Source organism: Mirounga leonina, unplaced genomic scaffold (genome assembly GCF_011800145.1).
Source record: "Mirounga leonina isolate KUSES-001 unplaced genomic scaffold, KU_Mleo_1.0 Mir_151, whole genome shotgun sequence".
In the NCBI taxonomy this organism is placed as follows: Eukaryota; Metazoa; Chordata; class Mammalia; order Carnivora; family Phocidae; genus Mirounga; species Mirounga leonina.
Window position 1 is genome coordinate 32,388,235 of NW_023270377.1, and position 26,472 is coordinate 32,414,706.

Sequence of the window (26,472 nt, forward strand, 5' to 3'; positions counted from 1 at the left end):
GTTTTTCAGTAGTTCTACATTTTTAGGATTTGGTTAATTCTATATAGTAAGAAAACCATATCAAGTTATCAAGTCATTGGATCAATTCAAGGAATACCTTTTATTTTTTAACCCATGCAGAATGGCAATATTCAACATCCACAGAGTATCTTCTTATGTCAGTAAATCATCTAAATTGTTAAATGAAACAATTAGATGTAGTGTTCCTAAAGCTTTGGTTGTTTTGTTTTAAGTAATCTCTACACCCAACATGGGGCTCAAACTCAGAACCCCAAGATCAAGAGTCACATGCTCTACAGACTGAGCCAGCCAGGTGCCCCTAACACTTTGGTTTTAGATCTGCTATTGATTCTACTTCTATGGTTCTGTGACTTCGAACAAATCATTTCATTTCTCTAGGCCTCAGTTCCTCATCTGTAAGATAAGTTTGGACTAGCTATCCCTGTTTCTTTTCAGCTTTAAAACCCTATCATTTTGGGGGCGCCTGGGTGGCTCAGTCGTTAAGGTCTGCCTTCAGCTCGGGTCGTGATCCCAGGGTCCTGGGATCGAGCCCCACATCGGGCTCCCTGCTCCGTGGGAAGCCTGCTTCTCCCTCTCCCACTCCCCCTGCTTGTGTTCCCTCTCGCTGTGTCTCTGTCAAATAAATAGAATCTTTAAAATAAATAAATAAATAAATAAAATTTAAAAACCCTATTTTTTTTTAAAGATTTTATTTATTTATTTGAGAGAGAGAATGAGAGAGAGAGAGAGAGAGCAGGAAGGGGGGGAAGGTCAGAAGGAGAAGCAGACTCCCTGCTGAGCAGGGAGCCTGATGCGGGACTCGATTCCGGGACTCCAGGATCATGACCTGAGCTGAAGGCAGTCGCTTAACCAACTGAGCCACCCAGGCGCCCATACTCTATTAATTTGTATCACAAATTTCCTATTTTAGGAAAACTACATTTAATGACAGGTTTCATTTCTATCCTAAAGGACACAAGTTGAAAACAATTTTAAGAAAAAGCCTTTCTACAGTATGTTATTTTATATTAGTGGAAATGTAGTCATTCTTTGTTTAAACTTACTCATGAAATAGGTGGAACTATTTGTATAATTTTGAGTCCTGAGTTATACAATGTTAAAGGAAAAAGATCACTGTTTTTTATATTTTTCTTCCCTTTTGTTTCATTTTTCTTCTTTTTTAAATATTTTTTTAAAGATTATTTATCTATTTATTTATTTGACAGAGACACTGCGAGAGAGGGAATACAAGCAGGGGGAGTGGGAGAGGGAGAAGCAGACTCCCCGCTGAGCAGGGAGCCCGATGGTGGGGCTCAATCCCAGGACCCTGGGATCACGACCTGAGCTGAAGGCAGACCTTAACGACTGAGCCAACCAGGCACCCCCATCTTTCTTCTTAATGTGTGTGATTCCCACTGTTCATAGCCAGAATGTAGAAGCAAGTGATTTTTTCCACTTATATGCTAATATGTGATCAAAGTATATAATTTACCCTTTGTAATCTCCAGAAAGATCTGAATCACCCGTTACCACTTATTCAGAAATACTATGACTTATGAAAGTTACTAATCAATCAACAAGCATTTATTAAATCCTTTTTTGGGGTGTATAACATTGTATAAATGCTATATCAGTATTAACTTTTTAAAAAAGATTTTATTTATTTTGAGAGAGAGAGAGTGTATGTGCAAGCATGGAGAGGGAGAGGGACAAGCAGACTCTGTGCTGAGCGTGGAGTCCCAGGCGGGGCTTGATCTCTCAACCCAAGATCATGACCTGAGCCGAAATCAAGCGTCTGAAGCTTAACTGACTGAGCCACCCAGGCACCCCTCAGTATTAACTTCTAAAAACTCTCTATTTCAGTATGATGAGCATAACATGGTTATCTGATGTTGTCAAAGAAGTGATAAGAGCCCAAGTTAGGGGGGCCTGAGTGGCTCATTCGGTTAAGCATCTGACTCTTGATTTCTGCTCAGGTCATGATCCCAGGGTGGTGAGAATGGACTCCGTGCTCAGCTCAGAGTCTGCTAAGATTCTCCCTCTCCCTCTGCCCCTCCCTACTGTGTGCTTGTGCGTGAACACACTCTCTCTGAAATAAATAAATAAATAAATAAATAAATTTAAAGTGCAAGTTAGGGGCTCCTGGGTGGCTCAGTCGTTAAACATCTGCCTCCCGCTCAGGTCATGATCCCAGGGTCCTGGGATGGAGCCCCGCATCGGGCTCCCTGCTTAACGGGGAGCCTGCTTCTCCCTCTCCCTCTGCCTGCTGCTTCCACTGCTTGTGCGTGCTCTCTCTCTGTCAAATAAATAAATAACTGGGGCGCCTGGGTGGCTCAGTCATTAAGCGGCTGCCTTCGGCTCAAGTCATGATCTCAGGGTCCTGGGATGGAGCCCCGCATCGGGCTCCCTGATCAGCAGGAGGCCGGCTTCTCCCTCTCCCACTCCCCCTGCTTGTGTTCCCTCTCTCTCTGTGTCTCTCTCTGTCAAATAAATAAATAAAATCTTTAAAAAAAAAACTAAAAAGCATTAAAAAAATAAATAAATAAAATAAAGCACGTTATTTGTCTCTTATTACCTCATGTACAATTATTTTTTTAAGATTTTATTTATTTATTTGACAGAGTGAGAAAGGGGACACAAGCAGGGGGGAGAGGGGTGGGAGGCGGGGAGAGGGGGTGGGAGGCGGGGAGAGGGAGAAGCAGGCTCCCTGCTAAGCAGGGAACCCGACACTGGACACTCCACTCTCGGAGCTCAATCCCAGGACCCTAATCATGACCTCAGCTGAAGGCAGATGCTTAACCAACTGAGCCACCCAGGTGCCCCTACAATTAATTTTTTTAAGATTTTATTTACTTGAGGGGTGCCTGGGTGGCTCAGTCGGTGAAGCGTCTGCCTTCGGCTCAGGTCATGATCTCAGGTTCCTGGGATCCAGCCCCGCATCGGGCTCCCTGCTCCTCGGGAAGCCTGCTTCTCCTTCTCCCACTCCCCCTGCTTGTGTTCCCTCTCTCGCTGTGTCTCTCTCTGTCAAATAAATAAATAAAATCTTTTTTTAAAAGATTTTATTTATTTGAGAGAGAGAGAGAACTTGCACGTGCAGGAGGAGGGGCAGAGTGGGAGGGAGAGGGAGAGGGAATCTGAGCATGGAACCCCATGCGGGGCTCAATCCCACAACCATGAGATCACAACCTGAGCTGAAACCAAGAGGCAGCCGCCCAACTGACTGAGCCACCCAGTGCCCCTATTTCATGTACAATTATTTAATGTGTTAAAATCTTTTTTATTTTTAAGCAAACTCTAGGGGATGCCTGGGTGGCTCAATCAGTTAAGCATCTGCCTTTGGCTCAGGTCATGATCCCAGGATCCTGGAATCGAGTCCCACATCAGGCTCCTTGCTTGTTGGGGAGCCTGCTTCTCCCTCTGCCTGCCACTCCCCCCGCTCGTGTTCGCTCTCTCTCTCTGACAAATAAATAAAATCTTAAAAAAAAAAAAAGTAAACTCTATGCCCAATGTGGGGCTAAACTCATGACCCGGAGATCAAGATTTGCATTCTCTACCATGAACCAGCCAGGTGCCCCCATAATGTGTGACCATCGTATTTCTCCAGAAAGATTTATAATATCAGGGAACAGTGACTGTATCATATACTGCTACATACCCAGAAAATGTCCAATAGTCGCTGAAGCCAGCCAATTGAGGACACAAAACAAGGAAAGAAAATCTGATCCTGCATAGGCTTATTTGTATCTTGAGGATTAGAAAAAAATTATAATAGAATATATTTATTTTGGGGCGCCTGGGTGGCTCAGTCGTTAAGCGTCTGCCTTCGGCTCAGGTCATGGTCCCAGGATCCTGGGATCGAGGCCCGCATTGGGCTCTGCTCAGCAGGAAGCCTGCTTCTCCCTCTCCCATTCCCCCTGCTTATGTTCCTGCTCTCGCTATGTCTCTCTCTGTCAAATAAATAAATAAAATCTTTAAAAAAAAAAAAGTATATTTATTTTACTGTACATTCTATGAATATTTGATACTTTTTCAATACTTTTTCCAGTTATTAAGCATATCCATATTTTTCTCACTTAGATGCTGAGGCTGTTGCATCAGCATTTGAAATGTACTGAAGTTAGAAAACAAGGCTGTCTTACGGCCTTGCATTTTAGTTTTTCTGGCTTTTGATAAATATTTATCTGGCCTTTCATAATGACCTCCAAATAACTGCACTAGACTATCTGCTTGTAGAAATTACACAAATAATTTCAAGAGCAGCTGAAGCTACTGTAATACACATCCTCACAACCTTCACCCTATCTAAGATAAATACTTATTCATCCTTTTTAGAGGACCCTGGAACACAGAAGTATTCATACTAAAACTTACTTTTCTTTCCTTAATCTAGAATTTTCCCTATTTAAACTGATTAGATATTTAAACCTAAAATGTGATGTTTTTATTTTCCAAACACAAAACTAATCATGCTTTAAACTTTGAACCACTTCCACTTAAATGTATTCCTTTTCCCTTCAATTAAAAGACCGATTTCCAAACCCCTTTTGTGTTAGGAAATCAAATTATACCACAAATTTAGGATAAAATCTTTGTCTAAATGTCCAAGAAGGAAGATGACCACCCACTCCTTTTTATGGAGAGAAATCCAAGTTTTAGTTATAAAAGTAAAAATTCAAAAAAAAGGCTGAAGATGGGCTGCTCATTTCAGGGCATGTCTCTATCTCATCCAACATGAAGTTTACAGTATCTTTGGCATCTTTAATATTCTTTTGCTTTAGAACCATCTTTGCAGAGGTGCCTGGGTGGCTCAGTCAGTTAAGCGGCTGCCTTCGGCTCAGGTCGTGATCCCAGGGTCCTGGGATCGAGCCCCGCATCGGGCTCCCTGCTCAGCAGGGAGCCTGTTTCTCCCTCTCCCTCTGCCTGCCTCTCTGCTTACTTGTTCTCTCTCTCTATCTCTCTGTCAAATAAATAAATAAAATCTTAAAAAAAAAAAAAAAGAACCATCTTTGCCTACTGCTGGCTAACTCCTTGCTCTTGGGGAGATTGTTTTCCATTATATAGTTCTTATATTAATCAATTTTCTCAGCATCTATTTGCTACTATCCAGAAATAGGCTATACACTTTTACTCTTCTTAAAGCACAGAATAAAAAAATGGAGCTATCAGACTTGTAGGGTTTTTTTTTCCTCTTTCAAATATTACAGAATAACCTTTCCATATTTCCAAAAATAAGAGCCTTCAGGAAAATGTATCAAACACAATCTATTACTAGAATGATTTCACAGCTAAGGATTACTCATATGCCTTCCCTTTGCCAAGTTTTTGTGTAGAACATCTGTAAGAAATATTTGCCATTGTCTTGCCTTCCTACATCTCCCTGTAAGGACTGTTTTATCTTGACCACAAAGCTTTAGTGATAGAAAATGGGGAAACAGAGGATAATATGGTGGGGTGATTAGGCCAAGTAACAATTTTCTAGTTAAAAGTTTCATGACCAGGGCGCCTGGGTGGCTCAGTTGGTTAAGCGACTGCCTTCGGCTCAGGTCATGATCCTGGAGTCCCGGGATCGAGTCCCACGTTGGGCTCCCTGCTCAGCAGGGAGTCTGCCTCTCTCTGACCCTCCCCCCTCTCATGCTCTCTATCTCATCCTCTCTCTCAAATAAATAAATAAAATCTTAAAAAAAAAAAAAAGTTTCATGACCAGGGGTGCCTGGCCGGCTCAGTTGGTGGAGCATGCGACTCTTGATCTCGGGGTTGTAAATTCAAGCCCCACATAGGATGTAGAGATTACTTAAAAACAAAATCCAAGGGACGCCTGGGTGGCTCAGTAGGTTAAGCGTCTGCCTTCAGCTCGGGTTGTGATACCAGGGTCCTGGGATCGAGTCCCACGTCGGGCTCATTGTTCCGCGGGGAGCCTGCTTCTCCCTCTGCCTCTCTCTCTATCTCTCATGAATAAATAAATAAAATCTTTAAAAAAAAAAAAATCCAAAAATAAATAAATAAATAAAATCTTAAAAGCTTCATGACCAACATCACGTTTCTAGTTGTCTATTGTCTCACCTATTGCTGTATCATTAAGGACAGTCTTATAGTATGACACCTAATTTTTTAACTTTATGAACAAAGGTCTTCACAAACATTCCACTTTTACCTCTCTTTTTTACTCTCTGGAGTCCAGACACATTTAAACCTCTTACAGTTCACTGACATACCACGCCTCTTCCCAAATTTACCTTCTTTCTAATTAAAAAGAAAAGGGAGGAGGGGCCCTGTCATTTTCTACCGAGTATTCCCTCCACCTCTAGTGCCTTTCCTTGCCTCTGCTCCAGGCATCTTCTGGTCTTTTTTTCAAAACCCAGCATAATTGGGCGCCTGGATGGCTCAGTTGGTTAAGCGACTGCCTTCAGCTCAGGTCATGATCCCGGAGTCATCGGATCGAGTCCCGCATCGGGCTCCCAGCTCGGCGGGGAGCCTGCTTCTCCCTCTGACCCTATCCCCTCTCATGCTGTTTCTCTCTCTCTCTCTCAAATAAATAAATAAATAAATAAAATCTTTAAAAACAAAACAAAACAAAAACCCAGCATAATTGCAGGGTTAAGCATTCTCCAATTCCCAGATCATCATTACCTGCCTTCCGAGTTCCCAAAATTCTTTGTTCACACTCTGGAGTAGTGTAAATTTCCTCTTCTATTTTTATTGTTTCTGATTTTGATTTGGGAGGGGAGGGGATTCTGGGTGATTTTTAATTTTATTTTGTTCTTTATACTTTTTGATACACTTTGACTTCCTACCATGTATTATTTTTTAATTAGAAAAAAAATTTCAAATAGTAGTTCCAGACAAAGAAAATTAAAACAAAAAACAAAAAACAAAAAAACACAAATAGTCTTTGGTGTCCAGAGCAAATATAATACTCAAGGTAAGGAAATGTAAAATAATTAAGCAAACTCGCTGAACATTATCAAAAAACAAATTATTTTACAGATGACACTTTATAATCAGCACCATACCCTAATTATTAAAATCTTCTGGATATGTTAATATTCTATTTAATACTCTGGTTTATTACTGGTTAGATTTGTGACTATCTTTTTTCTTTTTTCTTTTTATTTATTTATGTTTTTATGTATTTTTTTAAGATTTTATTTATCTATTTGACAGAAAGAGAACACAAGTGGGGGGCGGCAGGCAGAGGGAGAGAAAGAAGCAGGCTCCTTGCTGAGCAGGGAGCCCGATGTGGGGCTCGATTCTAGGACCTTGGGATCATGACCTGAGCCGAAGGCAGATGCTTAACTGACCAAGCCATCAGGTGCCCCCTGTATTTATGTATTTTTATTTTATTTATTTATTTATTTATTTATTTATTTATTTATTTATTTATTTATTTTAAGATTTTATTTATTTATTTGAGAGAGAGAGAATGAGAGAGAGCACATGAGAGAGGGGAGGGTCAGAGGGAGAAGCAGACTCCCTGCCGAGCAGGAAGCCCGATGCAGGACCCAATCCAGGGACTCCAGGATCATGACCTGAGCCGAAGGCAGTCGCTTAACCAACTGAGCCACCCAGGTGCCCTATTATTATTATTTTTTAAGATTTTATTTATTTATTTGACAGAGAGAGACACAGCGAGAGAGGGAACACAAGCAGCGGGAGTGGGAGAGGGAGAAGCAGGCCCCCCGCAGAGAAGAGAGGCCGATGCGGGCCTCAATCCCAGGACCCTGGGATCATGACCTGAGCCGAAGGCAGACGCTTAACGACTGAGCCACCCAGGCACCCCATTTATGTATTTTTAAAGATTTATTTGTTTGAGAGAGAGAAAGAGCTTGTGTGAGTGGGGGGAGGGGTGGAGGGAGAGGGAAAGAGAGGGAAAGAGAGAATCTCAAGCAGACTCCCCGTTGAGCACGGAACCCGTGGCTTTTGAGATAGATGCCTTTATTATTATTTGCAAAAGCAGTGGTATTTTCTAAACCTGCAATTTCTGAGTGATAGCTTCAAATAGAGACTTTATCAATTGTCTTGCTGACTTGGCTTGGCCAGAGCTCTGCCCTGCAAGTTCTGCTTCACGTCAGCTCCTCTCACTCAGCCATCCCCACACTTGATGTGATCAGAGTTTCAGTACTACTGTTGACTGATGAGATGGGTAATTTGTATACTTCGACTTTTTTTTTCCACCTTCTGCAAAAAAACTGGTCTCCATTATATTTCATCTGTAACATTAGTTAAAACCTTCTTATCCACATCCCCGAAAGGGTTTTACTGTTGGGCCAATTTAATCTCCCATTGTGCGGTCTACAATAGCATTTACACCATTGTATTGCAAATTATCTCTTTAGGAAATCAGGAGATTATGAATTCCATAAGGCCTGGGACTTTAGACAGGATTTAGCATAAATCTGACACATATTAGGTCCGTCAGTAAATGCAGAACTTATTTGAATAAATAAATTAATGGAACTAGGCATACTTTTTAAGCAGCAGAGAAAACATCAGGAGAAATTTTCAGAGGAATTTAAGATATGAAATGAATTTCCTCAACTAAAAGTGAAAACCCAATTTGAGAATGGGCAAAAGGCTCTAAACAGAGATTTCTCTGAAGAAGATATACAAATGACCAATAAAAATATGAAATGATGTTCAATTTCATTAACCATTAGGGAAATACAATGAGGGGGTGCCTGGGGGAATCAGTCGTTAAGCGTCTGCCTTCAGCTCAGGTCATGATCCCAGGGTCCTGGGATCGAGCCCCACATCGGGCTCCCTGCTCAGTGGGAAGCCTGCTTCTCCCTCTCCCACTCCCCCTGCTTGTGTTCCCTCTCTCACTGTGTCTCTCTCTCTGTCAAATAAATAAATAAAATTAAAAAAACAAAACAAAACACAATGAGGTACCACTTCACACTCAGTAAGGTGGCTAAGATAAAAAAGATAGATAAAAGTATTAGAAAGGGGGGCGCTTGGTTGGGCATCTGCCTTTGGCTCAGGTCATAATCCTGGGGTCCTGGGATTGAGCTCCTCATCCCTCCCTGCTCAGCGGGGAGCCTGCTTCTCCCTCTCCCACTCCTCCTGCTTGTACATGCATGTGTGCACTCTCTTTCTCTGTCAAATAAATAAATAAAATCTTTAAAAAAAAGTATCAGAAAGGATGTGGAAAATTGGAACGCTGAGATATTGCTGCTAAGAATGTAATATGGTGCAGTTACTTTGGAAAACAGTTTGACAGTTCTTCAAAAGTAAGCATTGATTTACCATATGATCCAGTAATTCCAATCCTAGGTATATACCCAAGAGAAATGAAAAAACATCTACACAAATATTCATATCAGCATTGTTCATTATAACCATAAAGAGGAAATAACTCAAATGTCCATTAACTGATAAATGGGTAAATAAATGTGGTATATCCATGCAGTGTAATATTATTCACCCATAAAAAGTAATGGAGTAGTGATACATGGTACAACATGGATGAACCTTGAAATCCGTATGTTGAGTAAAAGAAGCTGGTCACCGAAGACCACATATTGTAGGATTCCATTTATGTGAAATGTCCAGAATAGGCACATCTAGAGACAGAAAGTAGACCAGTGGTTGTGGGGGTGCGGGGTGGGGTATGGGGGTGGGTAGAGGAAGAGGGGAATTGGGAATAAATGCGGGGTGACAAGTACTGGGTAAGGAGTTTCCTGCTGGGATGATGTAAACATGCCAAAATTGATCACGGTGATGGTTGCACAACTCTATGGATACACTAAAAACTACTGAATTGTCCACATTGAACAGAGAATTGTATTGTGAATTATATCTCAATAAAGCTGTTTTTTTAAAAAAGGAACTGAAAGGCATTTTGCCAGTAACAATTACATTGCTAATCCTCAAATTTTCACTTCTTTTTCAGGATATCTTTCTTTTTTAAAGATTTTTATTTATTTATTTGACAGAGAGAGACACAGCGAGAGAGGGAACACAAGCAGGGGGAGTGGGAGAGGGAGAAGCAGGCTCCCCGCAGAGCAGGGAGCCCGATGCGGGACTCGATCCCAGGACCCTGGGATCACGACCCGAGCTGAAGGCAGTCGCTTAACCAACTGAGCCACCCAGGCGCCCCAGGATACCTTTTAAGAACAAAACTATACACAAGAAATGCAGCAGATTCTTAAAGGAAAAAATATCTTAGTCCTTATACTAACCCTAGAAGCAGGACAAAATCCATAGGATGAGGGCGCCTGGGTGGCTTCAGTTGGTTAAGCGACTGCCTTCGGCTCAGGTCATAATCCTGGAGTCCCGGGATCGAGTCCCGCATCGGGCTCCCTGCTCGGCAGGGAGTCTGCTTCTCCCTCTGACCCTCCCCCCCTCATGTGTTCTCTCTCAAGTAAATAAATATAAAAAAATAAATAAATAAATAAAATCCATATGATGAAATTGGATCACTTCCTTCTCATGGGCCTTGACCTAATATTGTCAGTGTATTTATAAATAATGTGGTCTGTTGAAAACAATGCTTGAAATCTTAAGCTGTTTCAGGATATAGAAAGGGGGGAAAAAAATCCCTGAACCTATAAATTTTAGGCCTTAAAGTAAATACTAGAATTTGTAAGCTTTGCTTAGATTAACAGTGGCCTCACTCCTCCCTTCAAAACTCTTCTACAAGCAAGTAGTGTATTAAGCAAGAGACAGAGGTGTGATAAGAGAAGAATTTCTTATAAGAACAGTGTGTCTGGGGCGCCTGGGTGGCTCAGATGGTTAAGCGTCTGCCTTCGGCTCAGGTCATGATCTCAGGGTCCTGGGATCGAGTCCCGCATCGGGCTTCCTGCTCCTTGGGAGCCTGCTTCTCCCTCTGCCTCTCTCTCTCTCTCTCTCTGTCTCTCATGAATAAATAAATAAAATCTTTAAAAAAAAAGAAAAAAAAAAAAAAAAGAACAGTGTGTCTGCACCCCTGCTGAGATACCATCTATTTGGTCACAGGTTTGTTTTAATTTTTCTCAGACAGTCGCCAACCAGTAACACTATCTATCATTCAATCTCCTGCAACAATTACAGCAACCGAGATGATGAAACTGATGACCAACGGTACGAGTCCATTACAGTACCAAAGCTGGCCTCTACATCACCGAGGATTTCAGTACAAGGGCTAGAGAAAGAAAAATTAATGAGGTCAGAATGGAAAACAAATGACAAGAGCACAGGGAGTGAAGTCACTAGCTCACTAGGACATACTTAGAAAATCAGCTGAAGTCTGCGAGCATTTTTGCAAATAACATTACAGCAGAAATAGGAAGGTGTTTGCCTTCTAGAACAGTTCCAGGAGGACGGCTTTATACGACTTGTTTTAACAATTAGTAAAGTGACATTTACTTAACTTGTACATCTTACGAAGCACTTTCACATCTATTTTCGCATTTGAGCCTCCCTCCCATGAGGTGGCTAGAGCAGGTAACACTTGTCTCGTCATTACCCGACCTGTATTGAATTCTTGTATCTCAGGCAAAAAGGGATGTTTTGACCCAACCTCTTTAATTCAATGAATACTTTGGGTCACAGGGAAAAATAAAGTTTCACGGAATATAATAGCTAGAAAGAAAGCTCACCATAGCAGTAGTTAAAATGGACAGAATTTGACCAGGATAAAAACCTAATGACTGAAATGAATCTCACTGTAAAATGTACATGGAAAAAGTTGATCCTGCGCATAATCATTTCAGTAAAAGAAAAATGAGAATAGAAAAAAGTTGGAAATAGTTTCACTGTTACTGCATAAAAATTTGATCACGAATTAAATAGATTAGTGCTCACTTCGGCAGCGCATATACTAAAATTGGAATGACACACAGAAGATTAGCATGGTCCCTGCACAAGGATGACATGCAAATTCGTGAAGCGTTCCATATTTTTTTTTAACTATAGGAAACAAACTGAGGGTTGCTGGAGGGGAGGTGGCTGGGGCGATGGGGTAACTGGGTGATGGGCATTAAGGAGGGCACTTGATGGAATGAACACTGGGTGCTATATGCAACTGATGAATCACTAAACTGTACCTCTGAAACTAATAAACTATATGTTAATTAATTGATTTTAAATTTTAAAAAAGAAAAAAGAATTAAATAGATTATAACTATTGTTTAAATGGGTATCTTCATAAATAGAGTTCAAAATGGCAGATTAAGGGCGCCTGGGTGGCTCAGTTGGTTAAGCGACTGCCTTCGGCTCAGGTCATGATCCTGGAGTCCCGGGATCGAGTCCCGCATCAGGCTCCCTGCTCAGCGAGGAGCCTGCTTCTCCCTCTGACCCTCCCCCCTCTCATGTACTCTCTCTCTCCTCTCATCCTCTCTCTCAAATAAATAAATAAAATCTTTAAAAAAAAATGGCAGATTAAAATCATGCACTTGATTCAAGTGGGAGAATAAAAAACAAAAAGGAGAACATGGCAGGATCAAATTGGCATTTCTTTTTTTCAAATTGGCTTTATTGACTTGATTTTTAGAATCCTGCCTGCCTTCTTATCTTATTTAACATGATTCAGGTAAGTCTCACAATCAGGCTCTCTATCTGTGAAATGAGAAGTGTAATGTTGTGGATTAGATGAGATAATGTGAATAAAGCAGTTAGCATAGCAGTGGCACAAGTGAAGTGTATTTTAACCCTCCCTCTTCCAAGAATGTATTGTATCCTTTCAGTATACCAAACCAGGATCTTTAAAAGTAGGTCTCCTAGTCACTAAACCACATTACTTCATCTGTAAGTACATTTCTTACAATTGACAAAATACCCAAAGCAGATCTCTGATGAAACTACAACAGAACTTTACCTCTGACTGTCTATATATTTTAAAATAGAAATTTTAATTTAGAAAATATTGTTCCAACCAACTATTGGGGTATAGAGTAAATTAAAAGTGCTCCAAGAGTGCCTGGGTGGCTCAGTCGTTAAGCGTCTGCCTTCGGCTCAGGTCATGATCCCAGGGTCCTGGGATCGAGCCCCGCATCGGGCTCCCTGCTCCGCGGGAAGCCTGCTTCTCCCTCTCCCTGTCCTGTCCCCCTTGCTTGTGCGTGCTCTCTCTCTCTCAAATAAATAAATAAAATCTTTAAAACAAAAACAAGGGCACCTGCACAGTGCAAACCTGTGCTGTTCAGTGGTCAACTGTGTATTCTTATCTCACTTTACTTTTAGTGTCATTTTAATACACTGAAAATAAAAACTAGAAGGGAACACACCAAAAAAACATTAGCAGTAGTTATCTTGAGGCAGTAGTCTCATTGGTTATGTTTAATTTTCTTCTTTAAATTTTCTACTTTCCAAATTTTCTGTAATTTCCAATCTTAGTTTTATAATCAGACTTTAACATATTTTTTTTTTAAAGATTTTATTTATTTATTTGACAGAGAGAGACACAGCGAGAGAGGGAACACAAGCAGGGGGAGTGGGAGAGGGAGAAGCAGGCTCCCCGCAGAGCAGGGAGCCCGATGCGGGGCTCGATCCCAGGACCCTGGGATCATGACCTGAGCTGAAGGCAGTCGCTTAACCAACTGAGCCACCCAGGCGCCCAGACTTTAACATATTTTTAAGTGTAGAAAAAAGAAATCTGACAAAAATTGAGACATTTTATTAAAAAGTCTACCTCAAAGAAAATGCATCAAATATTATCACATTTCTCTTTAACACCACGTACTAGAAGACAGTGAAAAATAACTACAAAATCAGAGGAAAAATGATTGTGATCCAAGAATCCTACACCCTGCTAGGCTGTTTTTTGTATGTACTACAACAGAAAGTATTCTCACACATTCTTCATTCTTTCAGGAACCCCCTAAATTAACTGTGTGTGTACATTTTGTAAATGGTATTACTCAGAGAAGTACCCTAGCTGACCTCCAAATGATTTAACCTAGAAAAAGCTATGATAAAATAAAAGGAAATAACCAATGACCAAATAATACAGAGTTACATAAGTGGAATTTAAGAAACCAAACAGAAGAACATAGGGGAAGGGGAAAAAAAGAGAGGAGAGAGAGAAGGAAACAAACCATAAAAGACCCTCAACTATAGAGAACAAACTGAGGGTTGATGGAGGGAGGTGGGAGGGGGTGGGCTAAATGGGTGATGGCGATTAAGGAGGTCACTTGTGATATGTGAGTGATGAATCACTACATTCTACACCTAAAACCAATTTTACCATAAATGTTAACTAATTAGAATTTAAATTAAAAATTGAAATAAAAAAACAATACAGCGTTAAACCCCAATGAGTTATAATTAAAAAAAAAAATTCAGGGCGCCTGGGTGGCTCAGTTGGTTAAGCGACTGCCTTCGGCTCAGGTCATGATCCTGGAGTCCCGGGATCGAGTCCCGCGTCGGGCTCCCTGCTCGGCAGGGAGTCTGCTTCTCCCTCTGACCCTCCCGACCCTCCCCCCTCTCATGTGCTCTCTCTCTCTCTCAAATAAATAAATAAATAATCTTAAAAAAAAAAAATTCAAATGACATCTGGGTGGCTCAGTTGGATGACCATCCAACTCTTGATTTCAGCTCAGGTTTTGATCTCAGGGTGGTGAGTACAAGCCCTGCCCTGGGCTCCGTGCTGGGTGTGAAGCCTACTTAAAAAATATATTTTTTTTTCAACTAAATTTTCCCACTTATTTACTCAAGTTTCTTGAGAAAAAGAAACCAGGACTCTCTGCTCCCTGTTAGGCATTTTTAAGCAAAGTTCTCTCTTGGCAAATAGCACCTACTTACTTGAGAAATTTTCATCACAAAGCAGAGGTGGGAAGAAATCAGCCCTCAGGTGTTAGGGCTGCACTCTATAGCATGATCAACTGACTTTAGTGACTCAAGCCAAGTAATAAACAAAGAGTGAACCTGAATGTCTGTGCAGGATCCAACTTGATGGGGAATCAAGGGAATTCAAAAACAATCATCCAACATTACATGGTGTGGGCCTTTGTTTTTCAGAACACTGTAATTTTTCATAATGTTTGCCTTGAGCTTGTTGTTATTGGATATATCCCCTCCTGTGGATTCTTTTGAAAGTCTCTCATATGGCACCCTGAGGGTCATATTTGTTCCAGAAGTGCAATGAAAAGCATGCTAGACTTGGTCAAGATGCCTGGATTTTAGTCCAGCTCTACTAGTTAGGAAAGTGATCCTTCAGCTAGTAATCAAAACACTCTCTCTGAGCCTTAGTGTCCTTATTCCTCACTACCTCAATCAGACTTAAATAAATTAATGGATGCAAAAATGCTTTGAGGGGTGCCTGGGTGGCTCAGTCGTTAAGCGGCTGCCTTCGGCTCAGGTCATGATCCCAGAGTCCTGGGATCAAGCCCCACATTGGGCTCCCTGCTCAGCAGGAAGCCTGCTTCTCCCTCTCCCACTCCCCCTGCTTGTGTTCCCGCTCTCGCTGTCTCTGTCTCTTTCAAATAAATAAATAAAATCTTAAAAAAAAATGCTTTGAACACTCTAAGGTGCTACATAAAGGTAAAACATGATTGTTACTCTTTTACTTTGAAATCATCATGATTAAATCGGTCTTGATTGCTCAGTGCCCTCTATTTGCCCTTAAGATTAGTATCAATATCAGTTCCACTATTATCATGTATTGAAAAAGTATCAGACATTTTCTGAGCTTTAAGGCAGATCTTACTTAAGAAGAGTTATCTTTTTTTTTTTTTTTAAAGATTTTATTTATTTATTCATGAGAGAGAGAGAGGCAGAGGGAGAAGCAGACTTCCCGCAGAGCAGGGAGCCCGATGCGGGACTCCATCCCAGGACTCCGGGACCATGACCTGAGCCGAAGGCAGACGCTTAACCGTCTGAGCCACCCAGGCGCCCTAAGAAGAGTTATCTTAAGCACTTCCACTTCTAACCTTTTTTCCCATTTTTCCAGGAACCAGAATTCTTATGCTACCCTGAACCTTCAATTGGTAAAATAAATCAATAGACTAACTTATATTAAGATGATAGTATTGGGGCACCTGGGTAGCTCAGTCGGTTCAGCAGCCAGCTTTGGATTTCCGCTCAGGTCGTGATCCCAGCATCCTGGGATGGACCACTATGTCAGGCTCCACTCTCAGCGGGGAGTCTGCTTGGAGATTGGCTCTCTCCCTCCCTCTCTTCCCCTCCCTCCCCCCACCGCTTGCACACACTCTAAAATAAATAAATATTTTTTAAAAATGATAGCATTATCCTTAAGTGTTATTCCTAGTGGTGTATTTCTATTTCAAAAGAAGTATCTTATAATCAGGGGTGCCTGGGTGGCTCAGTCGGTTGGGCGTTTGCCTTCGGCTCAGGTCATGATCCCGGGGTCCTGGGATCGAGTCCCGCATCGGGCTCCCTGCTCCTTGGGGAGTCTGCTTCTCTCTCTGCCTCTGCTTCTCTCTCTCTCTCTCGTGAATAAATAAATGAAATCTTAAAAAAAAAAGTATCTTACAATTAAAGTGCCTGCTATTCCCTCCACCTAGAAAAACCTTTGCGTTTACCAGTAAAAATCTATCCATCCTTCACATTCAGTTATCCTGCAAGTTTCCTAGGGAAACCTTTCTAAATTCTCCTAAAAGAGTCGCCCCTGCCTCCTTTGCACGTACCTCTGTTATGCTTGTTACTTTAAGGGTCAGCACTTCCGTTCTGCTGGGAGCATTGTTGTACGAAACAGCTGCGCCCTCGTTCCTGGAGGTGAGGAGAGTAGAGGTGTGAGCCGGGAAGACCCCGAGGGGCGGGCGGAGATGTGACACCGGGAAAGGAGCTTGTGGTACAGTTGAGTGCAGAGGTGTGACGCAGGTAAAAGAGATACCTTTACTTTTTTTTTTTTTTTAAGATTTTATTTATTTATTGAGCGAGCGAGAGAGAGTGTGTGCCTATGAGCAGAGGGGAGGGGCAGAGGGAGAAGCAGACTCCTGCTGAGCGGGGAGCCTGATCCCAGGACCCCGAGATCACCACCCGAGCCAAAGGCAGACACCCAACCAACTGCACCGCCCAGGCTCTCCGAAGAGATCCTTTCAGAATAAAAAAGGGTATCTGGTGCTCCTCAAATCACATTGCTAAGGACTGTTCCTATATAATGACACTCCTGTTTGGTATCCTCTGGGTCCTCCACGGGGAAAAATAGGATATTTAGGACCAAAAACGTTAGATAAGGATTTAAACATTTCTCTCTTTTACATGCCTTGCTTCATGTAGTTAGCGTGAGAACCGCCTGAAAGAGAACCAAAGAATATTAAAGCTGTAAGTACCTTAGACACCATCTAGTCCCACCCCACATTTTACAGATAACAAAACTGAGGCCCAGAGAACCTAGGACATGTTGAAAACTTAAGGACAAGGAAGTGGCAGAAGAAGTCTAGAACACAGATCAGGCAGTGTGGCACTTTCCCCTCTAAACTTCATTGCCTCATTTATATGCAAAGTACTTAAAAAATATATAGCATCTTAGGGGCATCTGGGTAGCTCAGTCGGTTAAGCGTTTGATGCTTGATCTCAGCTCAGGTCGTGATCTCAGTTCTGAGTTCTAGCCCCGAGTTGGGCTCCATGCTGGGCGTGGAGCCTACTTAAAAAACAAAACAAAACAAATAAACATATATATATATGTACACACACACATATATTTAATAAGTAAATAAAATCCTTTTTTTTTTTAAGTGTCCAGCTCTTGGTTTTAGCTCAGGTCACAATCTTTGGGTCATGAGATCAAACCCCACATCTGGCTCCGTACTCAGTGCACAACCTGCTTGAGATTCTCTCCTTCCCTCTCTGCCCCTCCCCCACTCACACCCATTCTCTCTCAACAAAATAAATATATTAATTAATTAATTAAAAATCTTTTAAAAAAGATTTTATTTATTTTATATTTATTTTATATTTTAGAGAGAAAGAGTGAGTGGTGGGAGGAGCAGAGGGGAAGGGAGAGGGAGAGGGAAAGAACCTCAAGCAAACTCCAGATCCTGATGTGGGGCTCGATCTCATGACCTGGAGATCATGACCTGAACCCAAACCAAGAGTCATTTGCCCAACTGACTGAGCCACCCAGGCACCCCACTAGTGTAAATTTTTTTAAAAAGTAAAAAAAACCCAAATCAAAGTAGTTAAAGATAAATCATGACTCCTTATAATATCAGCACAATCAGATTAGGAACACATTACCTTTTAAAATGAAGTGTCTTGAGCGCCTGGGTGGCTCAGTCGTTAAGCATCTGCCTTCGGCTCAGGTCATGATCCCAGGGTCCTGGGATCGAGTCCCACATCAGGCTCCCTGCTCTGCAGGAAGCCTGCTTCTCCCTCTCCCACTCCCCCTACTTGTGTTCCCTCTCTTGCTGCTCTCTCTCTCTCAAATAAATAAATAAAATCTTAAAAAAAAAAATGAAATATCTTCTAGACTCACTGGAGGATTGCCAAGACCATGTATGCAATGTTAAGAATAAAGTGCCTCAGAATATAAGTGATCAGCTTTCATTTGTATGTTTTGAAAATGTTATAAGGACAGAAACATGTCAGTGGGACACCAAGACCAACCTCAAAGAACTCCAGATGGCCAAAACTGGAACAATTTGAGTAACAAAATTAATTAAGTGTTGGTTTATAACTCAAAGTAAAAATTAGTATATGAGTCCATATATATATAAATGAATAAATAAATAAATGGGGAAGAAGAAATATATTTTCCGGGCAAAATAATTCCATTTAATGTTATGTAAATGCTCCCTCTTCCAGGAGGTGAGCTTGATCTCTACTCCTCTTCCTACCCCATTCCCTCTCCACCTGTTTTTTTTTTTTTTTTTTTTTTGGTGGGGGGACGTTGGGCTCTACCCCCAAAGTGGGACTCAGACTCCAACCTGGAGATCAAGAGTTGCATGCTCCACCGACTAAGCCAGCCAGGTGCCCCCTTCCACCTCTTTGAGAATAGGCTAGGCTTCGTGACTTGCTTCAAAAACCAGATTACAGAAAGGGTGAAATAGTAACTTTAGAGTGGAGAAACGTGGCAAAATCTGCCTTAACCAGGTGATGAAACTTAGCTTCACTAGTGCTACCATGTAATGTCACCCACCTCTGATATGATGAACAGGGCCTCTCAGCTTTGAGGTGTCCTTTCCCAAGACCCTCACCTCCAATCTAATTGTGAGAAAAACATCAGACCATCCTGATTTGAGGGACAGTCTACAAAATACTCCTCAAAACTAAGGTCATCAAAAAATAAGGACAGGCACCTGGCTGGCTTAATCAGTGGAGCATGCAACTCTTGGTCTCCAGGTCAGGAGTTTGAGCCCCACGTTGGGCGTAGAACTTACTTTAAAATTTTTTTTTAAAATAAGGACAATCTGAGAAACTATCGTAGTCCAGAGGAGCCTGAAGACACATGATGATCATATATAATATGGTATCCTGGATGGATCTGGAATGAAAAAAAGACAGTAGGGAAAAAAACCTACTGAAATCCAAATAAAGTGTGGAGCTCAGTTAATAGTAACAGGTTAGTGTTGGTTCCCTAGTTGTGACAAATGTACCATAGATATTAACAATAATATGTTAATGCGGGAAACTGGACGAGGGGTCTATGGGCACTCTGTACTATCCTGCAACTTTTCTATAAATATAAAATTATTCCGGGGTGCCTGGGTGGCTCTGTCGTTAAGCGTCTGCCTTCGGATCAGGTCATGATCTCAGGGTCCTGGAATTGAGCCCCACATCAGGCTCCCTGCTCCACAGGAAGCCTGCTTCTCCCTCTGCCTCTGCTGCTCCCCCTGCTTGTGCTCTCTCTCTGTCAAATAAATAAATAAAATCTTTAAAAATAAAAATAATAAAATAAAATTATCCCCAAGTTAAAACTTTTATTTGAAAAATTCTTAAAGGGGCGCCTGGGTGGCTCAGTCGTTAAGCGTCTGCCTTCGGTTCAGGTCATGATCCCGGAGTCCTGGGATCGAGCCCTGCATTGGGCTCCCTGCTCAGCGGGAGGCCTGCTTCTCCCTCTGCCTCTGCTGCTCCCCCTGCTGTGCTCTCTCTCTGTCAAATAAATAAATAAAATCTTTTTTAAAATTCTTAAAAAAATAAACATAAAATAAATAGAATAAAAAATCCTTACAGAAGGGCGCCTGGGTGGCTCAGTTGGTTAAGCGACTGCCTTCAGCTCAGGTCATGATCCTGGAGTCCCGGGATCGAGTCCCGAATCGGGCTCCCTGCTCGGCGGGGAGTCTGCTTCTCCCTCTGCCCCTCCCCCCTCTCATGTGCTCTCTGTCTCTCTCATTCTCTCTGTCTCAGATAAATAAATAAAATCTTTAAAAAAAAAAAAATCCTTACAGAAAATAGGAGAAAAGGTAATTCTTGGTGGGAGCCATGAGTTGTAAAATATACTTTTAAATAAGTTATTTCCCCCTTGAAAGTGGCCCTACCAAGAGGGAGAGGCCCTACCAAGAGGGAGAGGCCCTACCAAGAGTGAGGTGCCCTTAATTTTATAGACTGTGTTTTAGGGCAGAACGTATTAGCATTTTATCTAGGACCTCCAGGCTCAGCATTTATGAGGAAATTTTTAGAATGTTCACATAAGCAACATAAGGACCTGCCTGTCCTTGCCTGTGGCTTTATTCCTCCGTCCCTGTTTTCTGGGAGAAGCTGTGGCTTTGACATCTAAAGGAACATTTCCCCACTGATTTCTCATGCTAGCCTGGGGCCTCTGAGAACCAGGGGGGTGAGCCCTCCAGCAAGCTCTGATTTTGGGGAGGGCCCACAGGGCAGTGATTATGCAGACAGAGCTTTCCGCATTTCCGTCCTGTCCTCCGCTTGGCAGCACAAGTACAAAGTTCTGAAGATAAAAGGCTTCCTTTAATACCAAACCAATGGAAGTCAAAGAGATTTCTTGACTATGGTCAGGTCATAACCACAATTTCTTTTTCTTTCTTTGTTTCTTTTTTAAAAACATGTTTATGAATCAAAGTCAGGATTTTGACTCGCTTGGGCTACTTTCCAGCTTCTATACTCTAGGAGGGCAGTAAAGATTCAAGTGCAGTTTTAAAGGTTCCCAAGGATGAGTAGAAGCAAATGCCTTAATCCCTGGCAGCTCCTTTTCCAGCTTCCAAGAAAGGGAAGGCAATAGGGACACAATAGAAACTGTCTATTCCTCGTGTGCAACATCAGTTCTGCACTTCACAGACATCCACTTTCTTCCTTCATTGTTCACCGAGCGGCCCCCAATACACTGAGGGATTCACACGCACGCTTATGCCCAGACTTCATCATCAACACCGCTCCACTTCCTTCACTAATGTGCTCTCTGGCAATGATCTCCCTCCTTACTTGTTAATGCATTCATTCAAAAGCTATCTATTGAGCACATCCTTTTCTACTGAATGAGGTGCAGGAGGTGCGGTGATGCTCAAGACAAACCAGATCCTTTGCTCAGGGGATTTATGGTCTACTGGAGGAGGCAGACAGAACCGAGATACTGACAAGTCTGGGGGAGATGGATGAGAGAAATCTTAGAAAGGTGGTTGGGAAAGCCTTCTTAGAGGAAGCTATCTGTGTACCACAGTCTGAACAAGGAGGAATCAGCCTGGTGAGATGGAGGAAAAGTATAAAGTATTTCAGACGGAGGAACCAGAAGCCCTAAGGCCCTGAGGCAGGAATGAGGAATAAGCACTGAGAAGGTGCTCCAGGATCCCTGTGGGGAGAAGGCTATGATCAAAAAACAGAAGGAAAGGAGATAGGGCCAGAGAGATAAGCGGGGTCTACATCTCAGGGACTATGGAGGTCCTAATGAGTTTTCATTTCCACCTCATGGAAAGTCATTAGAGAGTTAGTTACAAGCAGGGAGTTAACATGATCCTTCACTTTTCTTGCAAGGGGGTAACTGTTCCCATATACCCTTTACACAAATTCACCAATTGTTTATCTTTTACCCTCATTCATTTTCTCTCCCATCTTGTAAAACCTCTTCCATCTGGCAAAATAAAAATATCAACAACAACCAATGAATCATTGAACATTATATCAAAAAACACCCAAAACCATAAGATATCTAGGAATAAATCTAACCAAAGAGGCAAAGAATCTGTACTCAGAAAACTACAAAATACTCATGAAAGAAATTGAAGAAGACACAAAGAAATGGAAAAACGTTCCATGCTCATGGATTGTCAGAACAAATATTGTGAAGATGTCAATGCTACCTAGAGCAATCTACACATTCAATGCAATCCCCATCAAAATACCATCCACTTTTTTCACAGAGCTGGAACAAATAGTCCTAAAATTTGTATGGAACCAGAAATTAGACCCCGAATAGCCAAAGGAATGTTGAAAAAGAAAAGCAAAGCTGGTGGCACCACAACCCTGGACTTCAAGCTCTATTACAAACCTATAATCATCAAGACAGTATGGTACTGACACAAAAACAGACACATAGATCAATGGAACAGAATAGAGAGCCCAGAAATGGACCCTCAACTCTATGATCAACTAATCTTCAACAAAGCAGGAAAGAATGTCCAATGGAAAAAAGACAGTCTCTTCAACAAATGGTGTTGGGAAAATTGGACAGCCACATGCAGAAGAATGAAACTGGACCATTTCCTTACACGACACACAAAAACAGACTCAAAATGGTTGAAAGACCTAAATGTGAGACAGGAATCCATCAAAATCCTAAAGGAGAACACAGGCAGCAACCTCATCAACTCCAGCCGCAGCAACTTCTTCCTAGAAACATCGCCAAAGGCAAGGGAAGCAAGGGCAAAAATGAACTATTGAGACTTCATCAAGATAAAAAGCTTTTGCACAGCAAAAGAAACAGTCAACAAAACCAAAAGACAACCGACAGAATGGGAGAAGATATTTGCAAATGACATATCAGATAAAGGGCTAGTATCCAAAATCTATAAAGAACTTACCAAACTCAACACCCAAAGAACAAATGATCCAATGAAGAAATGGGCAGAAGACATGAACAGACATTTCTGCAAAGAAATCCAAATGGCCAACAGACACATGAAAAAGTGCTCAACATTGCTCGGCATCAGGGAAATCCAAATCAAAACCTCAGTGAGATACCACCTCACACCAGTCAGAAGGGCTTAAATGAACAATTCAGGAAATGACAGATGTTGGCAGGGATGCAGAAAAAGGGGAACCCTCCTACACTGTTGGTGGGAATGCAAGCTGGTGCAGCCACTCTGGAAAACAGTACGGAGGTTCCTCAAAAAGTTGAAAATAGAGCTACCATACAACCCAGCAATTGCACTACTGGGTATTTACCCCAAAGATACAAATGTAGGGATCCTAAGGGGCACGTGCACCCCAATGTTTATAGCAGCGATGTCCACAATAGCCAAACTATGGAAAAAGCCAAGATGTCCATCGACAGATGAATGGATAAAGAAGATGTGGTATTTATATACAATGGAATATTATGCAGCCATCAAAGGGAGTGAAATCTTGCCATTTGCATTGACGTGGATGGAACTGGAGGGTATTATGCTGAGCAAAATAAGTCAAAATAAGAAATGTATCAGATGATCTCACTGATATGAGGAATTCTTAATCTCAGGAAACAAACTGAGGGTTGCTGGAGTGGTGGGGGGTGGGAGGGATGGGGTGGCTGGGTGATAGACATTGGGGAGGGTATGTGCTATGGTGAGCGCTGTGAATTGTGTAAGACTGTTGAATCACAGACCTGTTCCTCTGAAACAAATAATACATTATATGTTAAAAAAAGAAGAAGATAGTAGGAAGGGAAAAATGAAGGGGGGGAAATCAGAGGGGGAGATGAACCATGAGAGAGTATGGACTCTGAGAAACAAAGTGAGAGTTCTAGAGGCGAGGGGGGTAGGGGGATGGGTTAGCCTGGTGATGGGTATTAAAGAGGGCATGTATTGAATGGAGCACTGGGTGTTATGCACAAACAATGAATCATGGAACACTTCATCTAAAACTAATGATGTAATGTATGGGGATTAACATAACATAATAAAAAACAAACAAACAAACCCAACCAAAGCCCCTCCCTAGACTCCACTTCTTCCAACTCCTGACCTCTTCTCTAGCAGCTTCTCCACATCCTTTCCACTAGGCTACCTTTCCTCTGCCTACGTGGCTCAGCTTTCACTTGGCCAACACCCGTTTCTTCAGGTCTCAGCTTAAAAGTTACTTCCTCAAGGAGACGTTCCCGAACCTCTAAGTTGGAAAATCTCTTTGCTTGTGTTTTCCTAGAGTACTGTACTGTCCCATCACATCATTCCTCACACCTTATCATCTATCTTCTCCCCATGCTCCATGAATACAGACACTGTTTTTCTGTTTTTAGAACTTCAAAATTTTTATATATTTTTTAGTAGGCTCTACGCCCAACATGGGGCTTGAGCTCACAACCCCGACATTGAGAACCGCATGCTTTACCAACTGTGCCAGCCAGGTGCCCAGAGACTCTTTTTCTTGTTCACTGCTATCTCCCTAGCATCTGACACGTGCCTGAAACTAAGGTAGTACTCAAGAAAGAATTGCTAAATGAAAGTACATATGATCTTCAGGTATTTTGTAGCTTGCAAGGGCGATATATTGCTGAAGTGACGAGTGTTTTTTGGAATCCTGAAGGTTTCGGTTAACTCTGCATATGGATTGTTCAATTAGGAGATGAGCAGCAGGTCAAGTGACAGCAGTGGGCACAGGAGACTGGATAACTGGCAGGTCTTGGCCTCCTTCTCCAGGATAGCTAACTGCCCACCTGGAGTCTCTTCGACTGCATGGGCTCACTCTACCACGGATGCCCCTCTCTGTTTCAGGCCTTGGTTCCAACGCAGAAGCTTTAGGGTAACAGTCTGGCCTGAGGAATTTCACTCTCTTCCAGGCCCTCGCTTCCACAAGACTGCAGGGGTTACTCCTCCTGGGTAACCTCCTCTTCTCTCTGACCCTAGTCCTCACTGTGGAGGCTTGAGTATGGACAGCAGCGGCCAAATGCCCTAAAAGTTAGGACCCTGAAGTCACTTATCCTGGATCGTATCTCAGCTCTTGTACTTAGTTACTGTGGCCTCGGACCAATTGCTTAACTTGCATCTAAGCCTTCCTTTCCTCTTCTGATACGCACGTCTCACTCAGAGTGCTGGGGTGAGGAGTAAGAGAGATCATGAAACAGAGCTCTTAGCACAGTGCCTGATACACAGTGCGTGCTCCGTGAATGTTACCTGTTATTAGTATAGCAGAGTGCGAGAGCATACCTGTTATCTAGGGACACCTCCTCTCTCCAGAGATTCTCAGACCCTAAGGAGAAGGCACCAGTGTTAATGGAGATGAATTACCCACTGCCAAATAGTCCTTAGATTCTAAATTACCCGGTTTACTCAGCATCAGACACCTCCACCTCCATAACCAACTCACTTTAAAGATTTTATTTTTAAGTAATCTCTCCACTCTACATGGGGCTTGAACTTACAACGCTAAGATCAAGAGTCACATGCTCTACCGACTCAACCAGCCGGGCGCCCCCATGGCCAATTCATTTTAGAGCTAGGCTCCAAAGGTACCTTCTGTCCCTGGAATTCAACTTTCAGGTACAGATGACTGACTTCTTGGGACCAAAGATGGCTTTGCACCAGCTTTTATTGGTTTCCCTGAAAATGATAACTTTCAGATGTCCAGCAGGTAGCAGAATATTAGTTGGCAGAGACACTGCCCACTCCATACTGGGGAGCCTGGTTTTTAGTTATGCAAATGTAAAGACTCTCTTTTTGGGGGGCAGGGAGGGAGAGAGAAGGGAAGAGAGGGAGTGAGGGGAGGAGGGACAGAGGGAGAGAGAAAGAATCCCAAGCAGGCTCCATACCCAGCATAGAGCCGGATGCGGGGCTTGATCTCTCGACCCTGAGATCATGACCCAAGCCGAAATCAAGGGTCAGATGCCCAACCGACCAAGCCACCCAGGTGCCCCAAGACTCTCTTTTGAAATAAACATGTTTTATATTTGCTTAAGAATAAAAAAAATCAAGGGTGCCTGGGTGGCTCAGTTGTTAAGCGTCTGCCTTTGGATCAGGTCATGATCCCAGGGTCCTGGGATCGAGCCCCGCATCGGGCTCCCTGCTCCGCGGGAAGCCTGCTTCTCCCTCTCCCACTCCCCCTGCTTGTGTTCCCTCTCTCGCCGTGTCTCTCTCTGTCAAATAAATAAATACAATCTTTAAAAAAACAAAAGAACAAAAATAATCAGATTTATGTTTTAGAAAGAATGAGTCAGAGCATGACTAATCTGACTTCTGGCAGAGAAGAGCTGACCAGGGAGTTAATGATCCATGGGATGGTGGTGAGGGGAAACCAGGGCCAGGAACTCTAGGGTTTTGAAATCGGCAGTAGGTATCAGTGAAGCAGGTTTAGAGGAGATAAAGAAATGTTTTTGGCATATAGTGAATTTGAGTTGCCCATGAGACATCCAAATGATACAACTGAAAATATAAAACTTATAAATATGTATGGTCATAGAAAAAATTGGGGGAGGACACACACCAAATTTTTAACACTTATTATCTCTGAGTGGCAGGA

The 26,472-nt window shown here is 42.3% G+C and overlaps 1 long non-coding RNA gene and 1 other non-coding gene across 2 annotated transcripts; one reads left to right on the forward strand and one right to left on the reverse strand.

Annotated features, from left to right (window-relative positions):
* On the reverse strand, positions 1-25,181 carry LOC118011777. The gene is made up of 3 exons (XR_004679538.1): positions 25,164-25,181; positions 16,560-16,641; positions 1-170 (listed from the first exon to the last, which is right to left on the reverse strand). It is a non-coding gene; the product is annotated as an uncharacterized LOC118011777 (long non-coding RNA).
* On the forward strand, positions 11,774-11,880 carry LOC118012701. The gene has a single exon (XR_004679773.1). It is a non-coding gene; the product is annotated as a U6 spliceosomal RNA (small nuclear RNA).
* Positions 25,182-26,472: the final 1,291 nt, after the last annotated feature.